This window comes from Onychomys torridus, chromosome 22 (genome assembly GCF_903995425.1).
Source record: "Onychomys torridus chromosome 22, mOncTor1.1, whole genome shotgun sequence".
Taxonomy (NCBI): Eukaryota; Metazoa; Chordata; class Mammalia; order Rodentia; family Cricetidae; genus Onychomys; species Onychomys torridus.
In genome coordinates this window covers 16,774,982-16,788,012 of record NC_050464.1, presented here as the reverse complement: position 1 = coordinate 16,788,012, position 13,031 = coordinate 16,774,982, and the positions used below count along the sequence as shown (strand labels likewise).

General features: G+C 50.8%; 1 non-coding gene across 1 annotated transcript; it reads right to left on the bottom strand.

The window, feature by feature from the left end:
• Positions 1–3,282: 3,282 nt before the first annotated feature.
• Positions 3,283–3,356, bottom strand: Trnaa-ugc. The gene has a single exon. It is a non-coding gene; the product is annotated as a tRNA-Ala (tRNA).
• Positions 3,357–13,031: the final 9,675 nt, after the last annotated feature.

Here is a 13,031-nt window from a genome sequence, read left to right as displayed (position 1 = left end):
ACAGGCGGATCTCTGTGAGTTCAAGTCCACCCTGGCCGACAGAGCAAGTTCCAAGCCAACCAGGAATACACAGTATAACCCTGTTTAAAAAAATAAGCAGCCGGGTGTGGGGGGTGGTGACTCATGTCTTTAATCCCAGCACTCGGGAGGCAGAGGCAGGTGGATCTCTGAGAGTTTCAGTCCAGCCTGATCCACAGAGGGAGTCCCAGGACAGCCAGGGCTACATAGAGAGACTGTCTGAAAAAGAGAAAGAAGAAAAGGTAGATGACACCTTAGATGGTACCTGGGACCTGAGAAATGACACCTAATCTTCTGATCTGGAAGTCAACATGCACACACATGAACACACACACACACACACACACACACAAACATGTACACACTTATATACATATGCACACACAGAGAAAGAAAGGAAAAAACATCAGCGGCTCCAGCACGGGCTGGATTAAGCCATCAGAAGTTCCAGACAGGCAAGTGAGAAGTCAGACTTCCCAGCTCTAGAGGCAGAGCCTGAAGGCTGTGGGTAGCTAGTTTGGGGGTTATTCTAGTCATATCCCAGAGCACAGCCCAGTGGCACCAGGGCACAGCTTGGCCCTGTAGCATGAAGGCACTCAGGCCTGGGAGCGGTTCCTTCCACACACATGGTGACCGACAAGCCTTTGGTCTTGATAAGTAGATGCTATTGAGTCATGGCTTTAGCCTTCAAGTCACAAAACCGCAGTCTGGCTCAGGACATCGTTTTACTGGAGAGGAGAGAGATGGCTGGTGAATGGACAGTTAAAGGTCTTCTTGGCCTGAGCACAGGCGACCATGGGTTTGCTTGGCCAGGAGGGGCCGGGGAGTGCTGTTGCTGTGGTTGGCTACAGCCTCTCTGAGGAACCAAGGTGAGGCGGAACAGAAAGGGGCCTGCCACTGCTACAGAACTCAAGAAAGGCCTGCCTGTTTTCCTTCCTCCCTCCCTTCCTCCCTTTCCCTGCCTCTTATTCCTGCCTTCCCTCCTTCTCTGACTGTATAGGTGATTGAACCAAGGCCTGACATATTCTGCAGTCACTGAGCCACACCCCAGCCCCTCACTGGGGGATTCTAGGCAGGTGCTCTACCACTGAGCCACACCCCAGCCCCTCATTGGGGGATTCTAGGAAGGTGCTCTACCACTGAACCACACCCCAGCCCCTCACTGGAGGATTCTAGGCAGGGGCTCTACCACTGAGGCACACCCCCAGACCTTTGCTTACTTTTTAAAAAATTTTTCTTTTGAGATAGGGTCTCACTAAGTTGCATGTGCTAGCTCTAAACTCACTATGTCACCCGGGCAGGATTTGAACTTTTGCCTGAGTCTCCTGAGTAGCTGCAATGAAAATTTACCAACATGCCCAGGTCCCCCTGGTTACATTTTTGAGCCGAAGGTATTTCCAGGCTGGGTATTGAGAGTTTGGAGTCACCTGAAGCTGCTGAGGTTGATGAGGCCATGCAGATGGGACACATGACACAACCCAGTAGGAAGATGCAGTCGCAGGTCTTCATGTCACAGGAACACTGAGTGCATTTGTTGGGGAGCCACTTTAGTACCATTTCAGTCCTGATTTCATGGGAAAGCCACCTGGGAAATGTGTTAGAATTCTAATGCCTGAAGGGTTGGGAAAATTGCTCAGTAATATAGTGAGCACCCACCTAGAATCTTTAGTGACGGCCTTAGGGTTGTGTGTGCATCAGCAGTAGATTACCTACCCAGAATCCTCTAGTAAGGGATAGGGCCATGAGTCAACAGTATAGCGCTTGCCTAGAATCCCCCAGGGAGGGGCTGGGGTGTGGCTCAGTGGTAGAGCCCCTGCCTAGAATCCCCCAGTGAGGGGCTGGGGTGTGACTCAGTGGTAGAGCACCTGCCTAGAATCCCCCAGTGAGGAGCTGGGGTGTGACTCAGTGGTAGAGCATCTGCCTAGAGTCCCCCAGTGAGGGGCTGGGGTGTGGCTCAGTGGTAGAGCACCTGCCTAGAATCCCCCAGTGAGGGGCTGGGGTGTGGCTCAGTGGTAGAACTTTAGTTTAGGCTTTGGTCTCGATATTCTTGATGGGGGACTTGATGGTGGTGTGATTGGGTTAAGTTCTGATGCCTAGGGTTCCCCCTCCACTCAACTAAGCACCCTTGCAGGAGTCTAGCATATTGATAAACCTCCCTGTAATCCTTATCTGTATCCCACATGAACACGAGTCAGCCAGTTGCTGCTCTGTTTGAAGGCATCCTGTGAGCCTGGTACAGGACTAGGCACCGGGGAGGGGAGGGGAGAGAAGCTTGTGGGAGGTTCTTGTCTGTGCTCCAGGATGCTGTGCAGGTGAGGAATCCCACAGCCTGGAAGAGTAATTAGAGAACAATGCGAAGCAGCCTGTAATTAATTGTTAGCTGCTTGCTGCCCACTCACGCTGCTTCGAGAGCCCTAGGAACAGGGAGATGGAGGGGACAGAAAACCCACTGATTAGTAATAATCCCACACAAGTGTGCAGTGCCTAGGGGTCTATCACGTGTCTCACAGCCACCCTCTTCCTCCATCCTGTAGAGCCATGGGTAGAGCACAGAGCCTCGGTCCTGTCCACGCAATTGTTAACCCAATAACATTGAGGTCCTTGTCCAGCTCACGTCCTGGTTTGTATTGGAGCCTAGGGCTTGCCGTGGAAACTGAGTGGGTCAGATACCCAGGGAACCTGGGCTGTTAGTACCGTTTATATTCCATCTTCTCCCTCCCTCCCTCCCTCCCTCCCTCCCTCCCTCCCAACTGCCTCCTTTCCTCCATTTCACCTCCCTTCATATATAGATATGTATGTGTGTGTGAAATATATAAATATGTGTGTTCATGTATTCAGATATATGTATGAAATTCATATATATGAAGAGTATGTAATTTTTTGACAGTCTTATAAAAAGAAGTCCAAGATAGCCTTGAACACAATCCTCCTGCCTCAGCCTCCAGAGAGCTAGGATTACATGTATATCCACTTTTTTGGTGGGGAGGGAGCAGGGGTCCAGAGTCTTACCACATAGCCCTGGATGTCTTGGAACTCACTCTGTAGACCAGGCTAGCCTTGAACTTACAGAGATCCGCTGCCTGAGCCTCCTGAGTGAGTGCTGGGATTAAAAGCTAGACTTATCATGCCCAGCCTGAATCTGCTTTTCTTGGCTTTCAGCTTTTCTTCTTTTGCTCATCTGAGACAGGGTCTTATGTAGCCCAGGCCAGCCATCCAACTTCTGTGTGGCAGAAGATGACCTTTATTTGTATTTTATTTATTTATTTTTTGAGCTGAGGATCGAACCCAGGGCCTTGTGCTTGCAAGGCAAACGCTCTACCACTGAGCTAAATCCCCAACCCGACCTTTAATTTTTTAATTTTTTATTTCTTTATTGTTTTGAGACATGGTTTCTCTGTGTAGATCAGACCGGTCTCAAACTCAGTGATCCCCCTGCCTCTGCCTCCCCACTGCTGGGATTAAAGGTATGCACCACCATGCCCAGCTGACCTTTTTTTTTTCTCCCTTTTTATTTATTATATTTGTGTTTTAATTTTACACATCAGCCATGGGTTCCCCTGTCCTCCCCACTCCCGCCCCCGCCCCCACCTTCCCCCCAGCCCCTCCCCTCCATTCCCATCTCCTCCAGGGACAAGACTCCCCTCAGGATTCAATTCAACCTGGTGGATTCAGTACAGGCAGGTCCAGTACCCTCCTTCCAGGCTGAGCAAAGTATCCCTGTGTAAGCCCAAGGTTCCAAATAGCCAGCTCATGCACTAAGGACAGGTCCGGGTCCCACTGCCTGGATGCCTCCCAAACAGTTCAAGCTATTCAATTGTCTCACTTATCCAGAGGGCCTGATCCAGCTGGGGGCTCCACAGCCTTTGGTTCATAATTCATGTGTTTCCATTTGTTTGGCTATTTGTTCCTGTGCCTCTCCAATCTTGGTCTCAACAATTCACTCTCTTACAGTCCCTCCTCTTTCTCGACAATTGGACTCCTGGAGCTCCCCACCTGGGGCCTGGCTGAGGATCTCTGCATCCACTTCCATCAGTTATTGGATGAGAGTTCCAGCACGACCGTTAGGGTGTTTGGCCATCTGATCACCAGACTAGGTCAGATCAGGCTTTCTCTCGACCACTGCCAGCTGTCTAGAGAGGATGTATCATTGTGGATTTCTGGGGACCTCTCCAGCACTGCCTATTCCTGTTCTCATGTGGTCATCATTTATCATGGTCTGTTATTCCTTGTTCTCCCTTTCTGTTCTTGATCCAGCTGGGATCTCCTGCTCCCCTAAGCTTTCTTTCCCTTGAACTTTGCCCTTCATTACTTCCACTGTCCTCCAGGATGTTTATGTAGATCTCATCCATTTCTCTGTTATTGGGCCATCCCTGTGTCTTTCCTAGGGTCCCAGACTGCAGGCAGACCCTGCAATCTCCACACCCTGCCCCCACACTCATCTGCCCGAGACTCCAGACACTTCTCCAGCTGACCTTTTAACTCTTGATACTCTTGTCTCCACTTTCTGAAGGCTGCGATTACCAGCAGGAGCCATGAAGCCTGGTTTATGCAGTGCGGGGATAGAACCTAGGGTTACCTGTGTGCTAGATAAACACTCTGCCAACTAAGCTACATCTCCAGCTCTGGTTTGCTTAGGCCCTGGGTTCCTTTAGGCTTGACTTTCTGTGATGCTCCGTTCTGGAATCACACAATGTTCATGACCCATGACTCTGCCCCAGTATGGCGCCTCATGGCCAACTATGCGAGCTCACGCCTATAAACCCCACTCTTGGGAGGTGAAGGATCAGTAGCTGAGGCCAGCCTGAGTTATATAGCCAGTTCTGAGCCACACTGGCTGGCTACATAGTGAGTTCAAGGCCAGTCTGGGGGTACATTTGACTCTGTCTCTAATAATGAAAATCCAACCAAAATCTTTTCCAGATCCACTATCAAATTTTGCTTAGAAGCAAATGTTCCTTGTTTAAGAGAAAACTGATGTGGCAGAGAGTGGAAGGAGGCAAGTACACCAGAACTGGGTTCTTCTGCTTTGTCAGATGGGAAGATTTGAGGGGCAGGAGAAGGGAGAGGAAAGGCACCAGGCTAGAGACAGGAGAGCTATCCAGAGAGATTCTAATGAGTCCTGTAATTACTGCACAAAAGCAGATCACCCTGCCTCTCTAAGTGTCAGGAAACCTACCCACACAAATGCCTTGTGTGAGTGGGTTTAGGGATGGAAAAGAAGAAATTAGATTTCTCCATCTGGGGGCCGTTCTGGAACTGTGGAGTCTCTGCTAGGAAGCGGAGGCTGGAAGGGCTAGGTAAATAACTCAAGGGTCAAAGTGCCATCATACAAGTGTGAGGACTGGAGTTTGGATCCCCAGATCCCACCTAAATGCCATCCAGGCATGAGGGCTTACCTCTAATCCCAGCTTCTAACAACTGAGACAGGGGATCCCGGGACCAATCTGGCTAGCAGGGCTAGCCACATCGATGAGCTCTGAGTTTGACTGAGAGACCTTGCCTGAATGAATAAGGTTGACTATCATTTGAGCCTGATTCCCAGCATCAGCCTTGGGCTTCCACATGCTGGTACACTCACATATGTAAAGATTCATATACCCACATGAACACCACACAGAGAGAATGGAGAAAAAGAAAAAGACAAACAGAAGCTGTTGAAGCCATTGAGAATGAAATCCCAGAAAGACAGTGCTCAGACCTCTGTGGAGAAGGATCAGTTCTGTCTCCATATCAGCAAGTGTCAGACATCTTGGGAAGACAGACCATAGTCTGCCACTATCCACAGTCTGGGGTCTAGCCCCACAGGGTCAGGAGGACTATACCAACCTCGGTTTGCATCATTAGGGTAATGGGTCTCGGTTGGCTTCTGCCCAAAGCCTCATAGAGCTTGGCTTGACCTCTAGTGTTGACTACAGCTATTTCGTTGGTGGCTTGGAGCAGACTTCCTCCAAAGGAGGAGAATGTCCTTCAGAAACATCCTTCCATCTGTCCATACCAAGGGACAGTGTCCTCCAAAGGGATTCACCTGACTTCATCTCCAAGCTGCTCAGGAAATGACTGTTGTAGCCCTTCTCCCCGGCATGCGCTAGACAGCAGCCCCCGACATAAGGAGAAAGACGGAAGACTTCCACCACGGATACACTGGGACAACATTGGTGTGGTGCTGCAGAGTCGGAATCCCAGCTCCTGAAGACTGCAGGATTGCAGGGGAAATGTGAGTCTGGCCTACAGCGGGAGTTTAAGGCAATCGGGGCTGCATATCTTAAGGTAAAAAGTAAAAAGCCAAGTGAGGATGTGGCTCAGCGGTAGAGTGCCTCCCTAGAATCCTACACTAAGGGCTGGAGGTGCGGCTCCACACTAGAGGACTTGCACAACATGCATGATTCCCTAGGCTCAGCCCCCTGTAACACACACACACACACACACACACACACACACACACACACACACACACGGGGAGAGAGACAGAGACAGAGAGCGCAATAGTGATATAAAGTGGCCATTGAAACAACTCGGCTACTGCAGATTTATTGCTTGGAAGATGTTTTTCCACCAACTTAGCCGATAACTAACTCTAGCCCTAACCTAAACCCAAACCCAAATCCTAAACCATATGCAAAGCTTTTACACAGATCCAAGCTGAGCCATTTATTGATGGCTGGAGGCGGTGGTGCAGGTAGATGTGAGTGCTCCCCATCAAGCCATGGGGGGCCACTTGGTGCTTACATTTCCCACTCCCTGAATCTCCTTGGGCTAAAAGACTTCCCACGGGGAGAGTGCTCATTCCCACATGTGGCGTCCATCCGTTGTCTGCTTCCTGGACCATCACTTCCCACCAATGCAGTCTGGCAAATGCATTGATTGGTTCAAACGATCAAGCCCCAGCTGCAAGGGAATTGGGGAAGGTGGATGCAATTTATCTGATGGGGAATTCCCCAGTTATATGAGAACTGCTCAGTCGTGGCTGTGGGAAGGCCGAAGAAACACACCCTATGCCATCTGGTGGGGTGCGAGGGTTCTGTTAGGCAAGTGCTCTACTAACTAAGCACCCACCCCCTAACTCACTATATCTTCTCTAACTGCACCTTCACTATTATAGCATGGGACTTTCCCCTGAGTGACCCCGCCCCTGCCCCACCATTGCAGGGGGATTAGAGCTGGGAAAATGTTTTGAGTTGCCCAGCATGCTGCTGGGAGTTTCTTTTCCTTTTTCTTGGTTGTTATGGTGACAGAGGTTGACTTGCCTGGGGGTCCAGGTACTGCTTACGTACCTGAAGTTGCAGGCTGGTAGAGAAAGTGAACAGGACCACAGAGAAAGGGAGCAGTTCATCTTTGGGTTCCTGACCTAAGATTTAGGTTTAAATAGAAGGAGAGAGGTCTACATAGCCAAGCAGTCCAAGTCAAGGGGTGGTCATTTCCAATGACATGCTCATGTTTGACTGTCATTGCCCGGGCTCCAGTTTGTCTAGCAGGGTGAACCGAGAAGTTGTCATAACTGTGTAGAATCTTTACTTCCCCTGGCTGCACCAGGCTTCAGCCTTTTCTTTCTCCCAGTGGGAGACTCCTGGGGAGTTCCAATTCTCTCAGAGTTGCAAGTCTCCGAAGGGCGGACTGCCTTAGAGGGTCTCCATCCCTGTTAGGTCAGCGACACGTCTTCCCTTGATTGTGTAGGACTCTGGTTCACAGGTGCATCTGTGTCTACAGCCTTTGTTGGGGACAATGGCTGCCTATAGATGGGCCCCGCACTCCTCTATGGGAGCTGTGGGGCACCTTCCCCAGGGGCTGGAGCTGGCCTCCGCTGTTCTCAGCCCCTCAAGAGAGCAGCAGCCAATCTGCCTGCCAGAGATGAGGGGCTGAAGAGAAGACTCCGAACCAAAATAGCTCTTTTCCATAAACAAAGCTGCTTTTCATTGGAGAGAATGTAAACAGGCAGATGCGTTAGGAGACCATGCCATCCGGCTGCGCTGCGGGGGAGGTGACAAGTAGGAGGCCCTGAGCCCGAACAGCCAGGCTGTCTCTGCCAAGCAGGAGGCTGGGCGGTCAGGGAGCCAGGGTCAGCTGGGAGACAGACATACACCTCTCTCAGGGGAGTTGGGGTGTCCAACTGCCAGGAACTGAGGACAGTCTCCTGGGGACCAAGGAGCAGCGACTTCTGGCCTCCCTGGCGCCCAGTGAGTGGCCCCACATCTGAGAGGATGTTGCTCTTCTAGCTGGTCACCATTCCAGCTCTCAGGTAGGGTCTGCTACCTGTCTGGTTTTGTTTTTGTTTTTGAGATAGGGTTTCACTAAGTAGTCCAGGCTGTCCTGGAACTCACTATGTAGGCCAGCCTGACCTTGAACTCATGATCCTTTTGCCTCAGTCTCTCAGGCCAAACTCCAGGCTTATGGTTTTGTTTTGAGATAAGGTCTTATGTGGCCCAGGCAGAACTTGAACTCACTGTGTAGCTGAAGATGATCTCGAACTTCTGACCTTCCTGCCTCCACCTCCTGAGTGCTGGGATTGCAAGTGCTCTCCATCATGCCTAGTTTAACAGCACATCATCTTTATCTCCTCTCTCCTCCAAGACTCAAACTGCCCCCCACCCCAGACCCTCTTCTTGTGCCTTCCCCATTGGCAGTCATGTTTCGCCGGTTTGTCCTCCCTGACTTCATTCCGGTCTCATTCAAGAACCCTCCAGGGACAGACAGCACCTCTTCCAATCTCCCAGCCTCCTCTACAGACCTGCTACCTCCCTGACCCCCAACAGTTCTTTCCACAGCTGGGCCCTACTTAGACCTCCTTCTGCCTAGGCTCTGCAGCTGTGTCATTCAGACTACCTGGCATGGTGAGTCCCTGGATGCTTCCCCCACAGGAAGTAGGCTAAACTGTCAGCAGGGCTAACCCATCCCCTCAGCTGGAGGCTGTTTGTCAGGGGTTAGCTTCTTGTTGGAGAGGTGCAGGGTCTCTTGCATCCCAGGCTGGTCCTGAACTCGCTATGCAGCCAAGGATGACCTCAAACTTCTGCTCCTCCTGTCTTAACCTCCTGAGTGCTGGGACGACAGACGCAGTGCATCACCTCACCCGATTTACACACTGCTGGAGATGGAACCCAGGGCTTCATCCACTGAGCTCCACCCTCAGCTCCAAGGGATGTCCTTATAGTGATACTCATCACCTACAGACAAAACAAGGAAGCCTGGCCAGTGTTCCACAGACGTATAGAGGCTCTCAATAAGGGACACTTTCTTATGACGCATGCCCAGGTTTCCCTTATACACTTGTTATTTTTAAAATTTATTAATTTTTTTTGAGTATGTATGTGTGTATATAAGTGCAGGTGGAGGTGGGGAGACAATTTTTTGGAAATTGGTTTTCTCTTTCTATTTTAAAAAAATTTTTTTGCCTGTCCGTCAGCCGTGTGTGTGTGTGTGTGTGTGTGTGTGTGTGTGTGTGTGTGTGTGTGTGTGTGTGTGTGTGTCAGAGAGAGAGAGAGAGAGAGGTGTATGCATGCTTTTGTGTGTGGGGTTGCACGTGCAGAGGCCTGAGGCTGGTGTCAGGAACTATCCTCAATCACTCTTCTCCCTTATTCATGGAGGCAGGGTCTCTCAATCGAACCCAGAGCTCGCAGATATGCCGAGCCTCACTAACCAGCTTCCTATGGGATGCCCTGTCTCTACCTTTGAAAGCTGGAGTTATAGGTGGGCTGCTACACCTAGCCCAGCACTTACATGGGCTCCGGGGACCTGCAATCAGATCCTCACGCTTACACTGTAGCAAGTGTTTAACCACTTAGTTACACTGTAGCAAGTGTTTAACCATCTCCCCAGCCCCTCACCATTCCCGCCCCCCTTTCTCCTTTCAAGGCAGTGTCTCTCTGTGTTTCTGCCCCTGCTGTATACTCCAGGCTAGCTGGCCTATGCTCTTTCAGCCAAGGTTAACACCTCCGCCTCCCATCTCACTGTAGGAGTGCTAAGATTACAGATGCAAGCCGCTGGCCCACCTGGCTTGTATGTGGGTTCCGAGGGTGCAACGTGGGTCATCAGGCCTACGCTGCAAGGCCATGCTCTTTCGTGGGCTGAGCCGTCTCCCTGGCCCTATCATTTATTTAGTTTTAGGCAGGGTTTCCTTAAGTTGCCCAGGCTAGCCTTGAAATCACTACATAGCAGCACAGTCTTGAATGTTTGTTCCTCCTCCTCCTTCAGACTCTGCAGGTGCCAGATAACAAGCGCCCCCGTGCCCAGCTCAGTACACCTTTTCATCTCCACAGCTGAATCGGTGAGGAGACTCTCACAATGCTTTACACGGGAAGGGACTTGGTTGGAGACGAAGAAGAACACTGATGTCGGCATTCATGGGGACAGAGGCCAGGTATCCTACTTAAGAGTTACTGTTGGGGAGGAAAGGGTTTATTTGGCTTACACTTCCACATTGCTGTTCATCACTGAAGGAAGTCAGGACAGGAACTCAAGCAGGGCAGGAACCTGGAGGCAGGAGCTGATGCAGAGGCCATGGGGGGGGGGTGCTGCTCACTGGCTTGCTCCCTCTGCCTTGCTCAGCCTGCCTTCTTATACAACCCAGGCACCACTCAATATGGGCTGGCCCTCCTCCATCAATCACTAATTAAGAAAACGCCTTACCGCTTGTAGGCAAGCCTGTAGGACTAGGTTTCCTTCTCACAGATGACTTTAGCTTATGTCAAGTTAGCCTAAAACAATCCAGCACACCAGCGGTTAGTGATAAGCTACAGAGTAGTTACTATGTTACCATGTGTGAGCTGGCCTGGTCCTGCTCCAGGCCTCCGTGGCTTGTGGCAACCCAATCAGGGTTGTTGAGCTGCTTAGGCCAACCTCTTGCCTTGGCATCTCTCTAGGGGCACCCTGAAGAATGGACTCATTTTTGAGTTTACAGTTTGACCACGCTGAGACTAAAAATGGAATTTGGGCCAAGAGAAGAAGAAGACTCATGTTATAGCTAATGAGTTATGCTGTGGGATGTGGTCTGCGAAGGAAGCACAGAAGGTTCTAGAACCAGATGAGACTTACTCTCTTGTACCGATGTCCTATAGCATGCATGTTGCTCTTGCTCTGGGCTATGTCTGAAAGTGATGCTGTTATGCCAAGGTTGCAGATGAGCAACCAGGGCCCAGGAAGTGAGCAAGTCCATTCCAAGACAGAGTGCTGCGACCCAACCAGCATCCATCACACCACGACATCAGTTGTTGTCCAGAGAGAGTAAGACCCTGGACTCCCTTGACCAGGAGAAGAATCAGAAACCCAGTGATGTGGACTGGAGATAGAGCAATAGAACAGTTGTCTGGAATACCCCAGTGGGAGCCTTGGGGTGTGTCTCACTGGTAGAACGTCTGCCTAGAATCTCTGAGTGAGGGTCTATGGGCTTTGGTCAATGATAGTGTGTTTGCCTCTCATCAACAGGGTTCAATCCCCAGGACCCCCTCCCCACTGTCTGTCTCTCTGTCTCTGTCTCTGTGTCTCTTTGACTCTCTCTGCAGAATGATTAGTATTGTCCCACCCAATAGACACACATACACACACACACTCAGCAGAATGATTAGTATTGTCCCACCCAATAGACACACACACCCATACACACACACACACACACACACACACACACACACACACTCAGCAGAATGATTAGTATTGTCCCACCCAATAGACACACACACACACACACACACTCAGCAGAATGATTAGTATTGTCCCACCCAATAGACACACACACACACACACACTCAGCAGAATGATTAGTATTGTCCCACCCAATGGACACACACACACACACACACACACACACACACACACTCAGCAGAATGATTAGTATTGTCCCACCCAATGGACACACACACACACACACACACACACACACACACACACACACACACTCAGCAGAATGATTAGTATTGTCCACCCAGTGGAAGTTGTCCCACCCTTCTGCTGGCTTCACTCCCAGCTTCAGTGAGGTGATTCCTCCACCTTCCACTTAGCCCCTAAAGGGGGGGGCAGTTAAACTAAATCTTGTGTCACAGCTGATCTGAATGGATAATTCTGGCCCAAATGTGGCTTCCCGGAAGAGGCTACAGGGTCTTACAGCCTTCTCTGAGAACCAGCTCTTTGGAATATCCACCAAGACGCAGCGCTGGCTAGCTCCAGGCACAAAGGTGCCCCATTGGAGACCCACATGCTCACTCTCCTCCAGGGAAGTGGGACCAGGCTGAGCCATGATTCACAACCTCTGCCCCCATGAGGTCATTGGTGACCTCCTCCCCGACAGGGTGGGTGAAATGATGGGACAAGTTGGCCCTCCTCCCCCGTGGCAGGCAGAAAGGTGGAACCTGCTATCGGCACCCTCATCTAACTAGCCCCAGAGGTAATTGCTCTGGGTTTTCTCTGACACCCTGAGATTTCTCTCCAGGGCTGTGCACGGGCCGAGCCCCACTCACCCTAAGGAGAAGGAGCCTGGAGACAGCTTAATTGCTAAACCCGGACAGTTCCCTCCATCCCGCCACAACGTGCCCAACCTTCGAGACGGTGTGAGTTTATGACGCGTCCCATTATGTCTCTTGCACAAACACAGAATGTTGAAATACCCAACGGATGAGGACACTGTTGAAATAACCTGTCATCTTCTGTCATTAACCAGTCGTTCCAACCCTCGGCATTCTTGCAGCAGGGAGGGGGCTGCACCAGGCACTAAAGAGGATGGGCTGGGGAGAGGCGTGGTGTGTCCAGAGCGATAGGCTAGGATGTAGTCTGGAATTAGAGGATGCTGCCAGGTGTGGTGGCTCAACCATCCCATCCCAGGAACTCCAGAGGCTGAGGCAGGAGGATGGCTCGTTCCAGGCCAACCTGGGCAACTTGGTAAAACTCTGTCTCCAATTAAGAAGTATGATGCGTGCTGGTATTTGCCAGGATTCTGTTAGTTAGGTGCTGGGGGCTCAGGTCAGTGGAAGGGTAGCTGCCTACAATCCCCAAGGGACTGTGGCTATTGCTCAGTGACAGAATACTTGCATAGA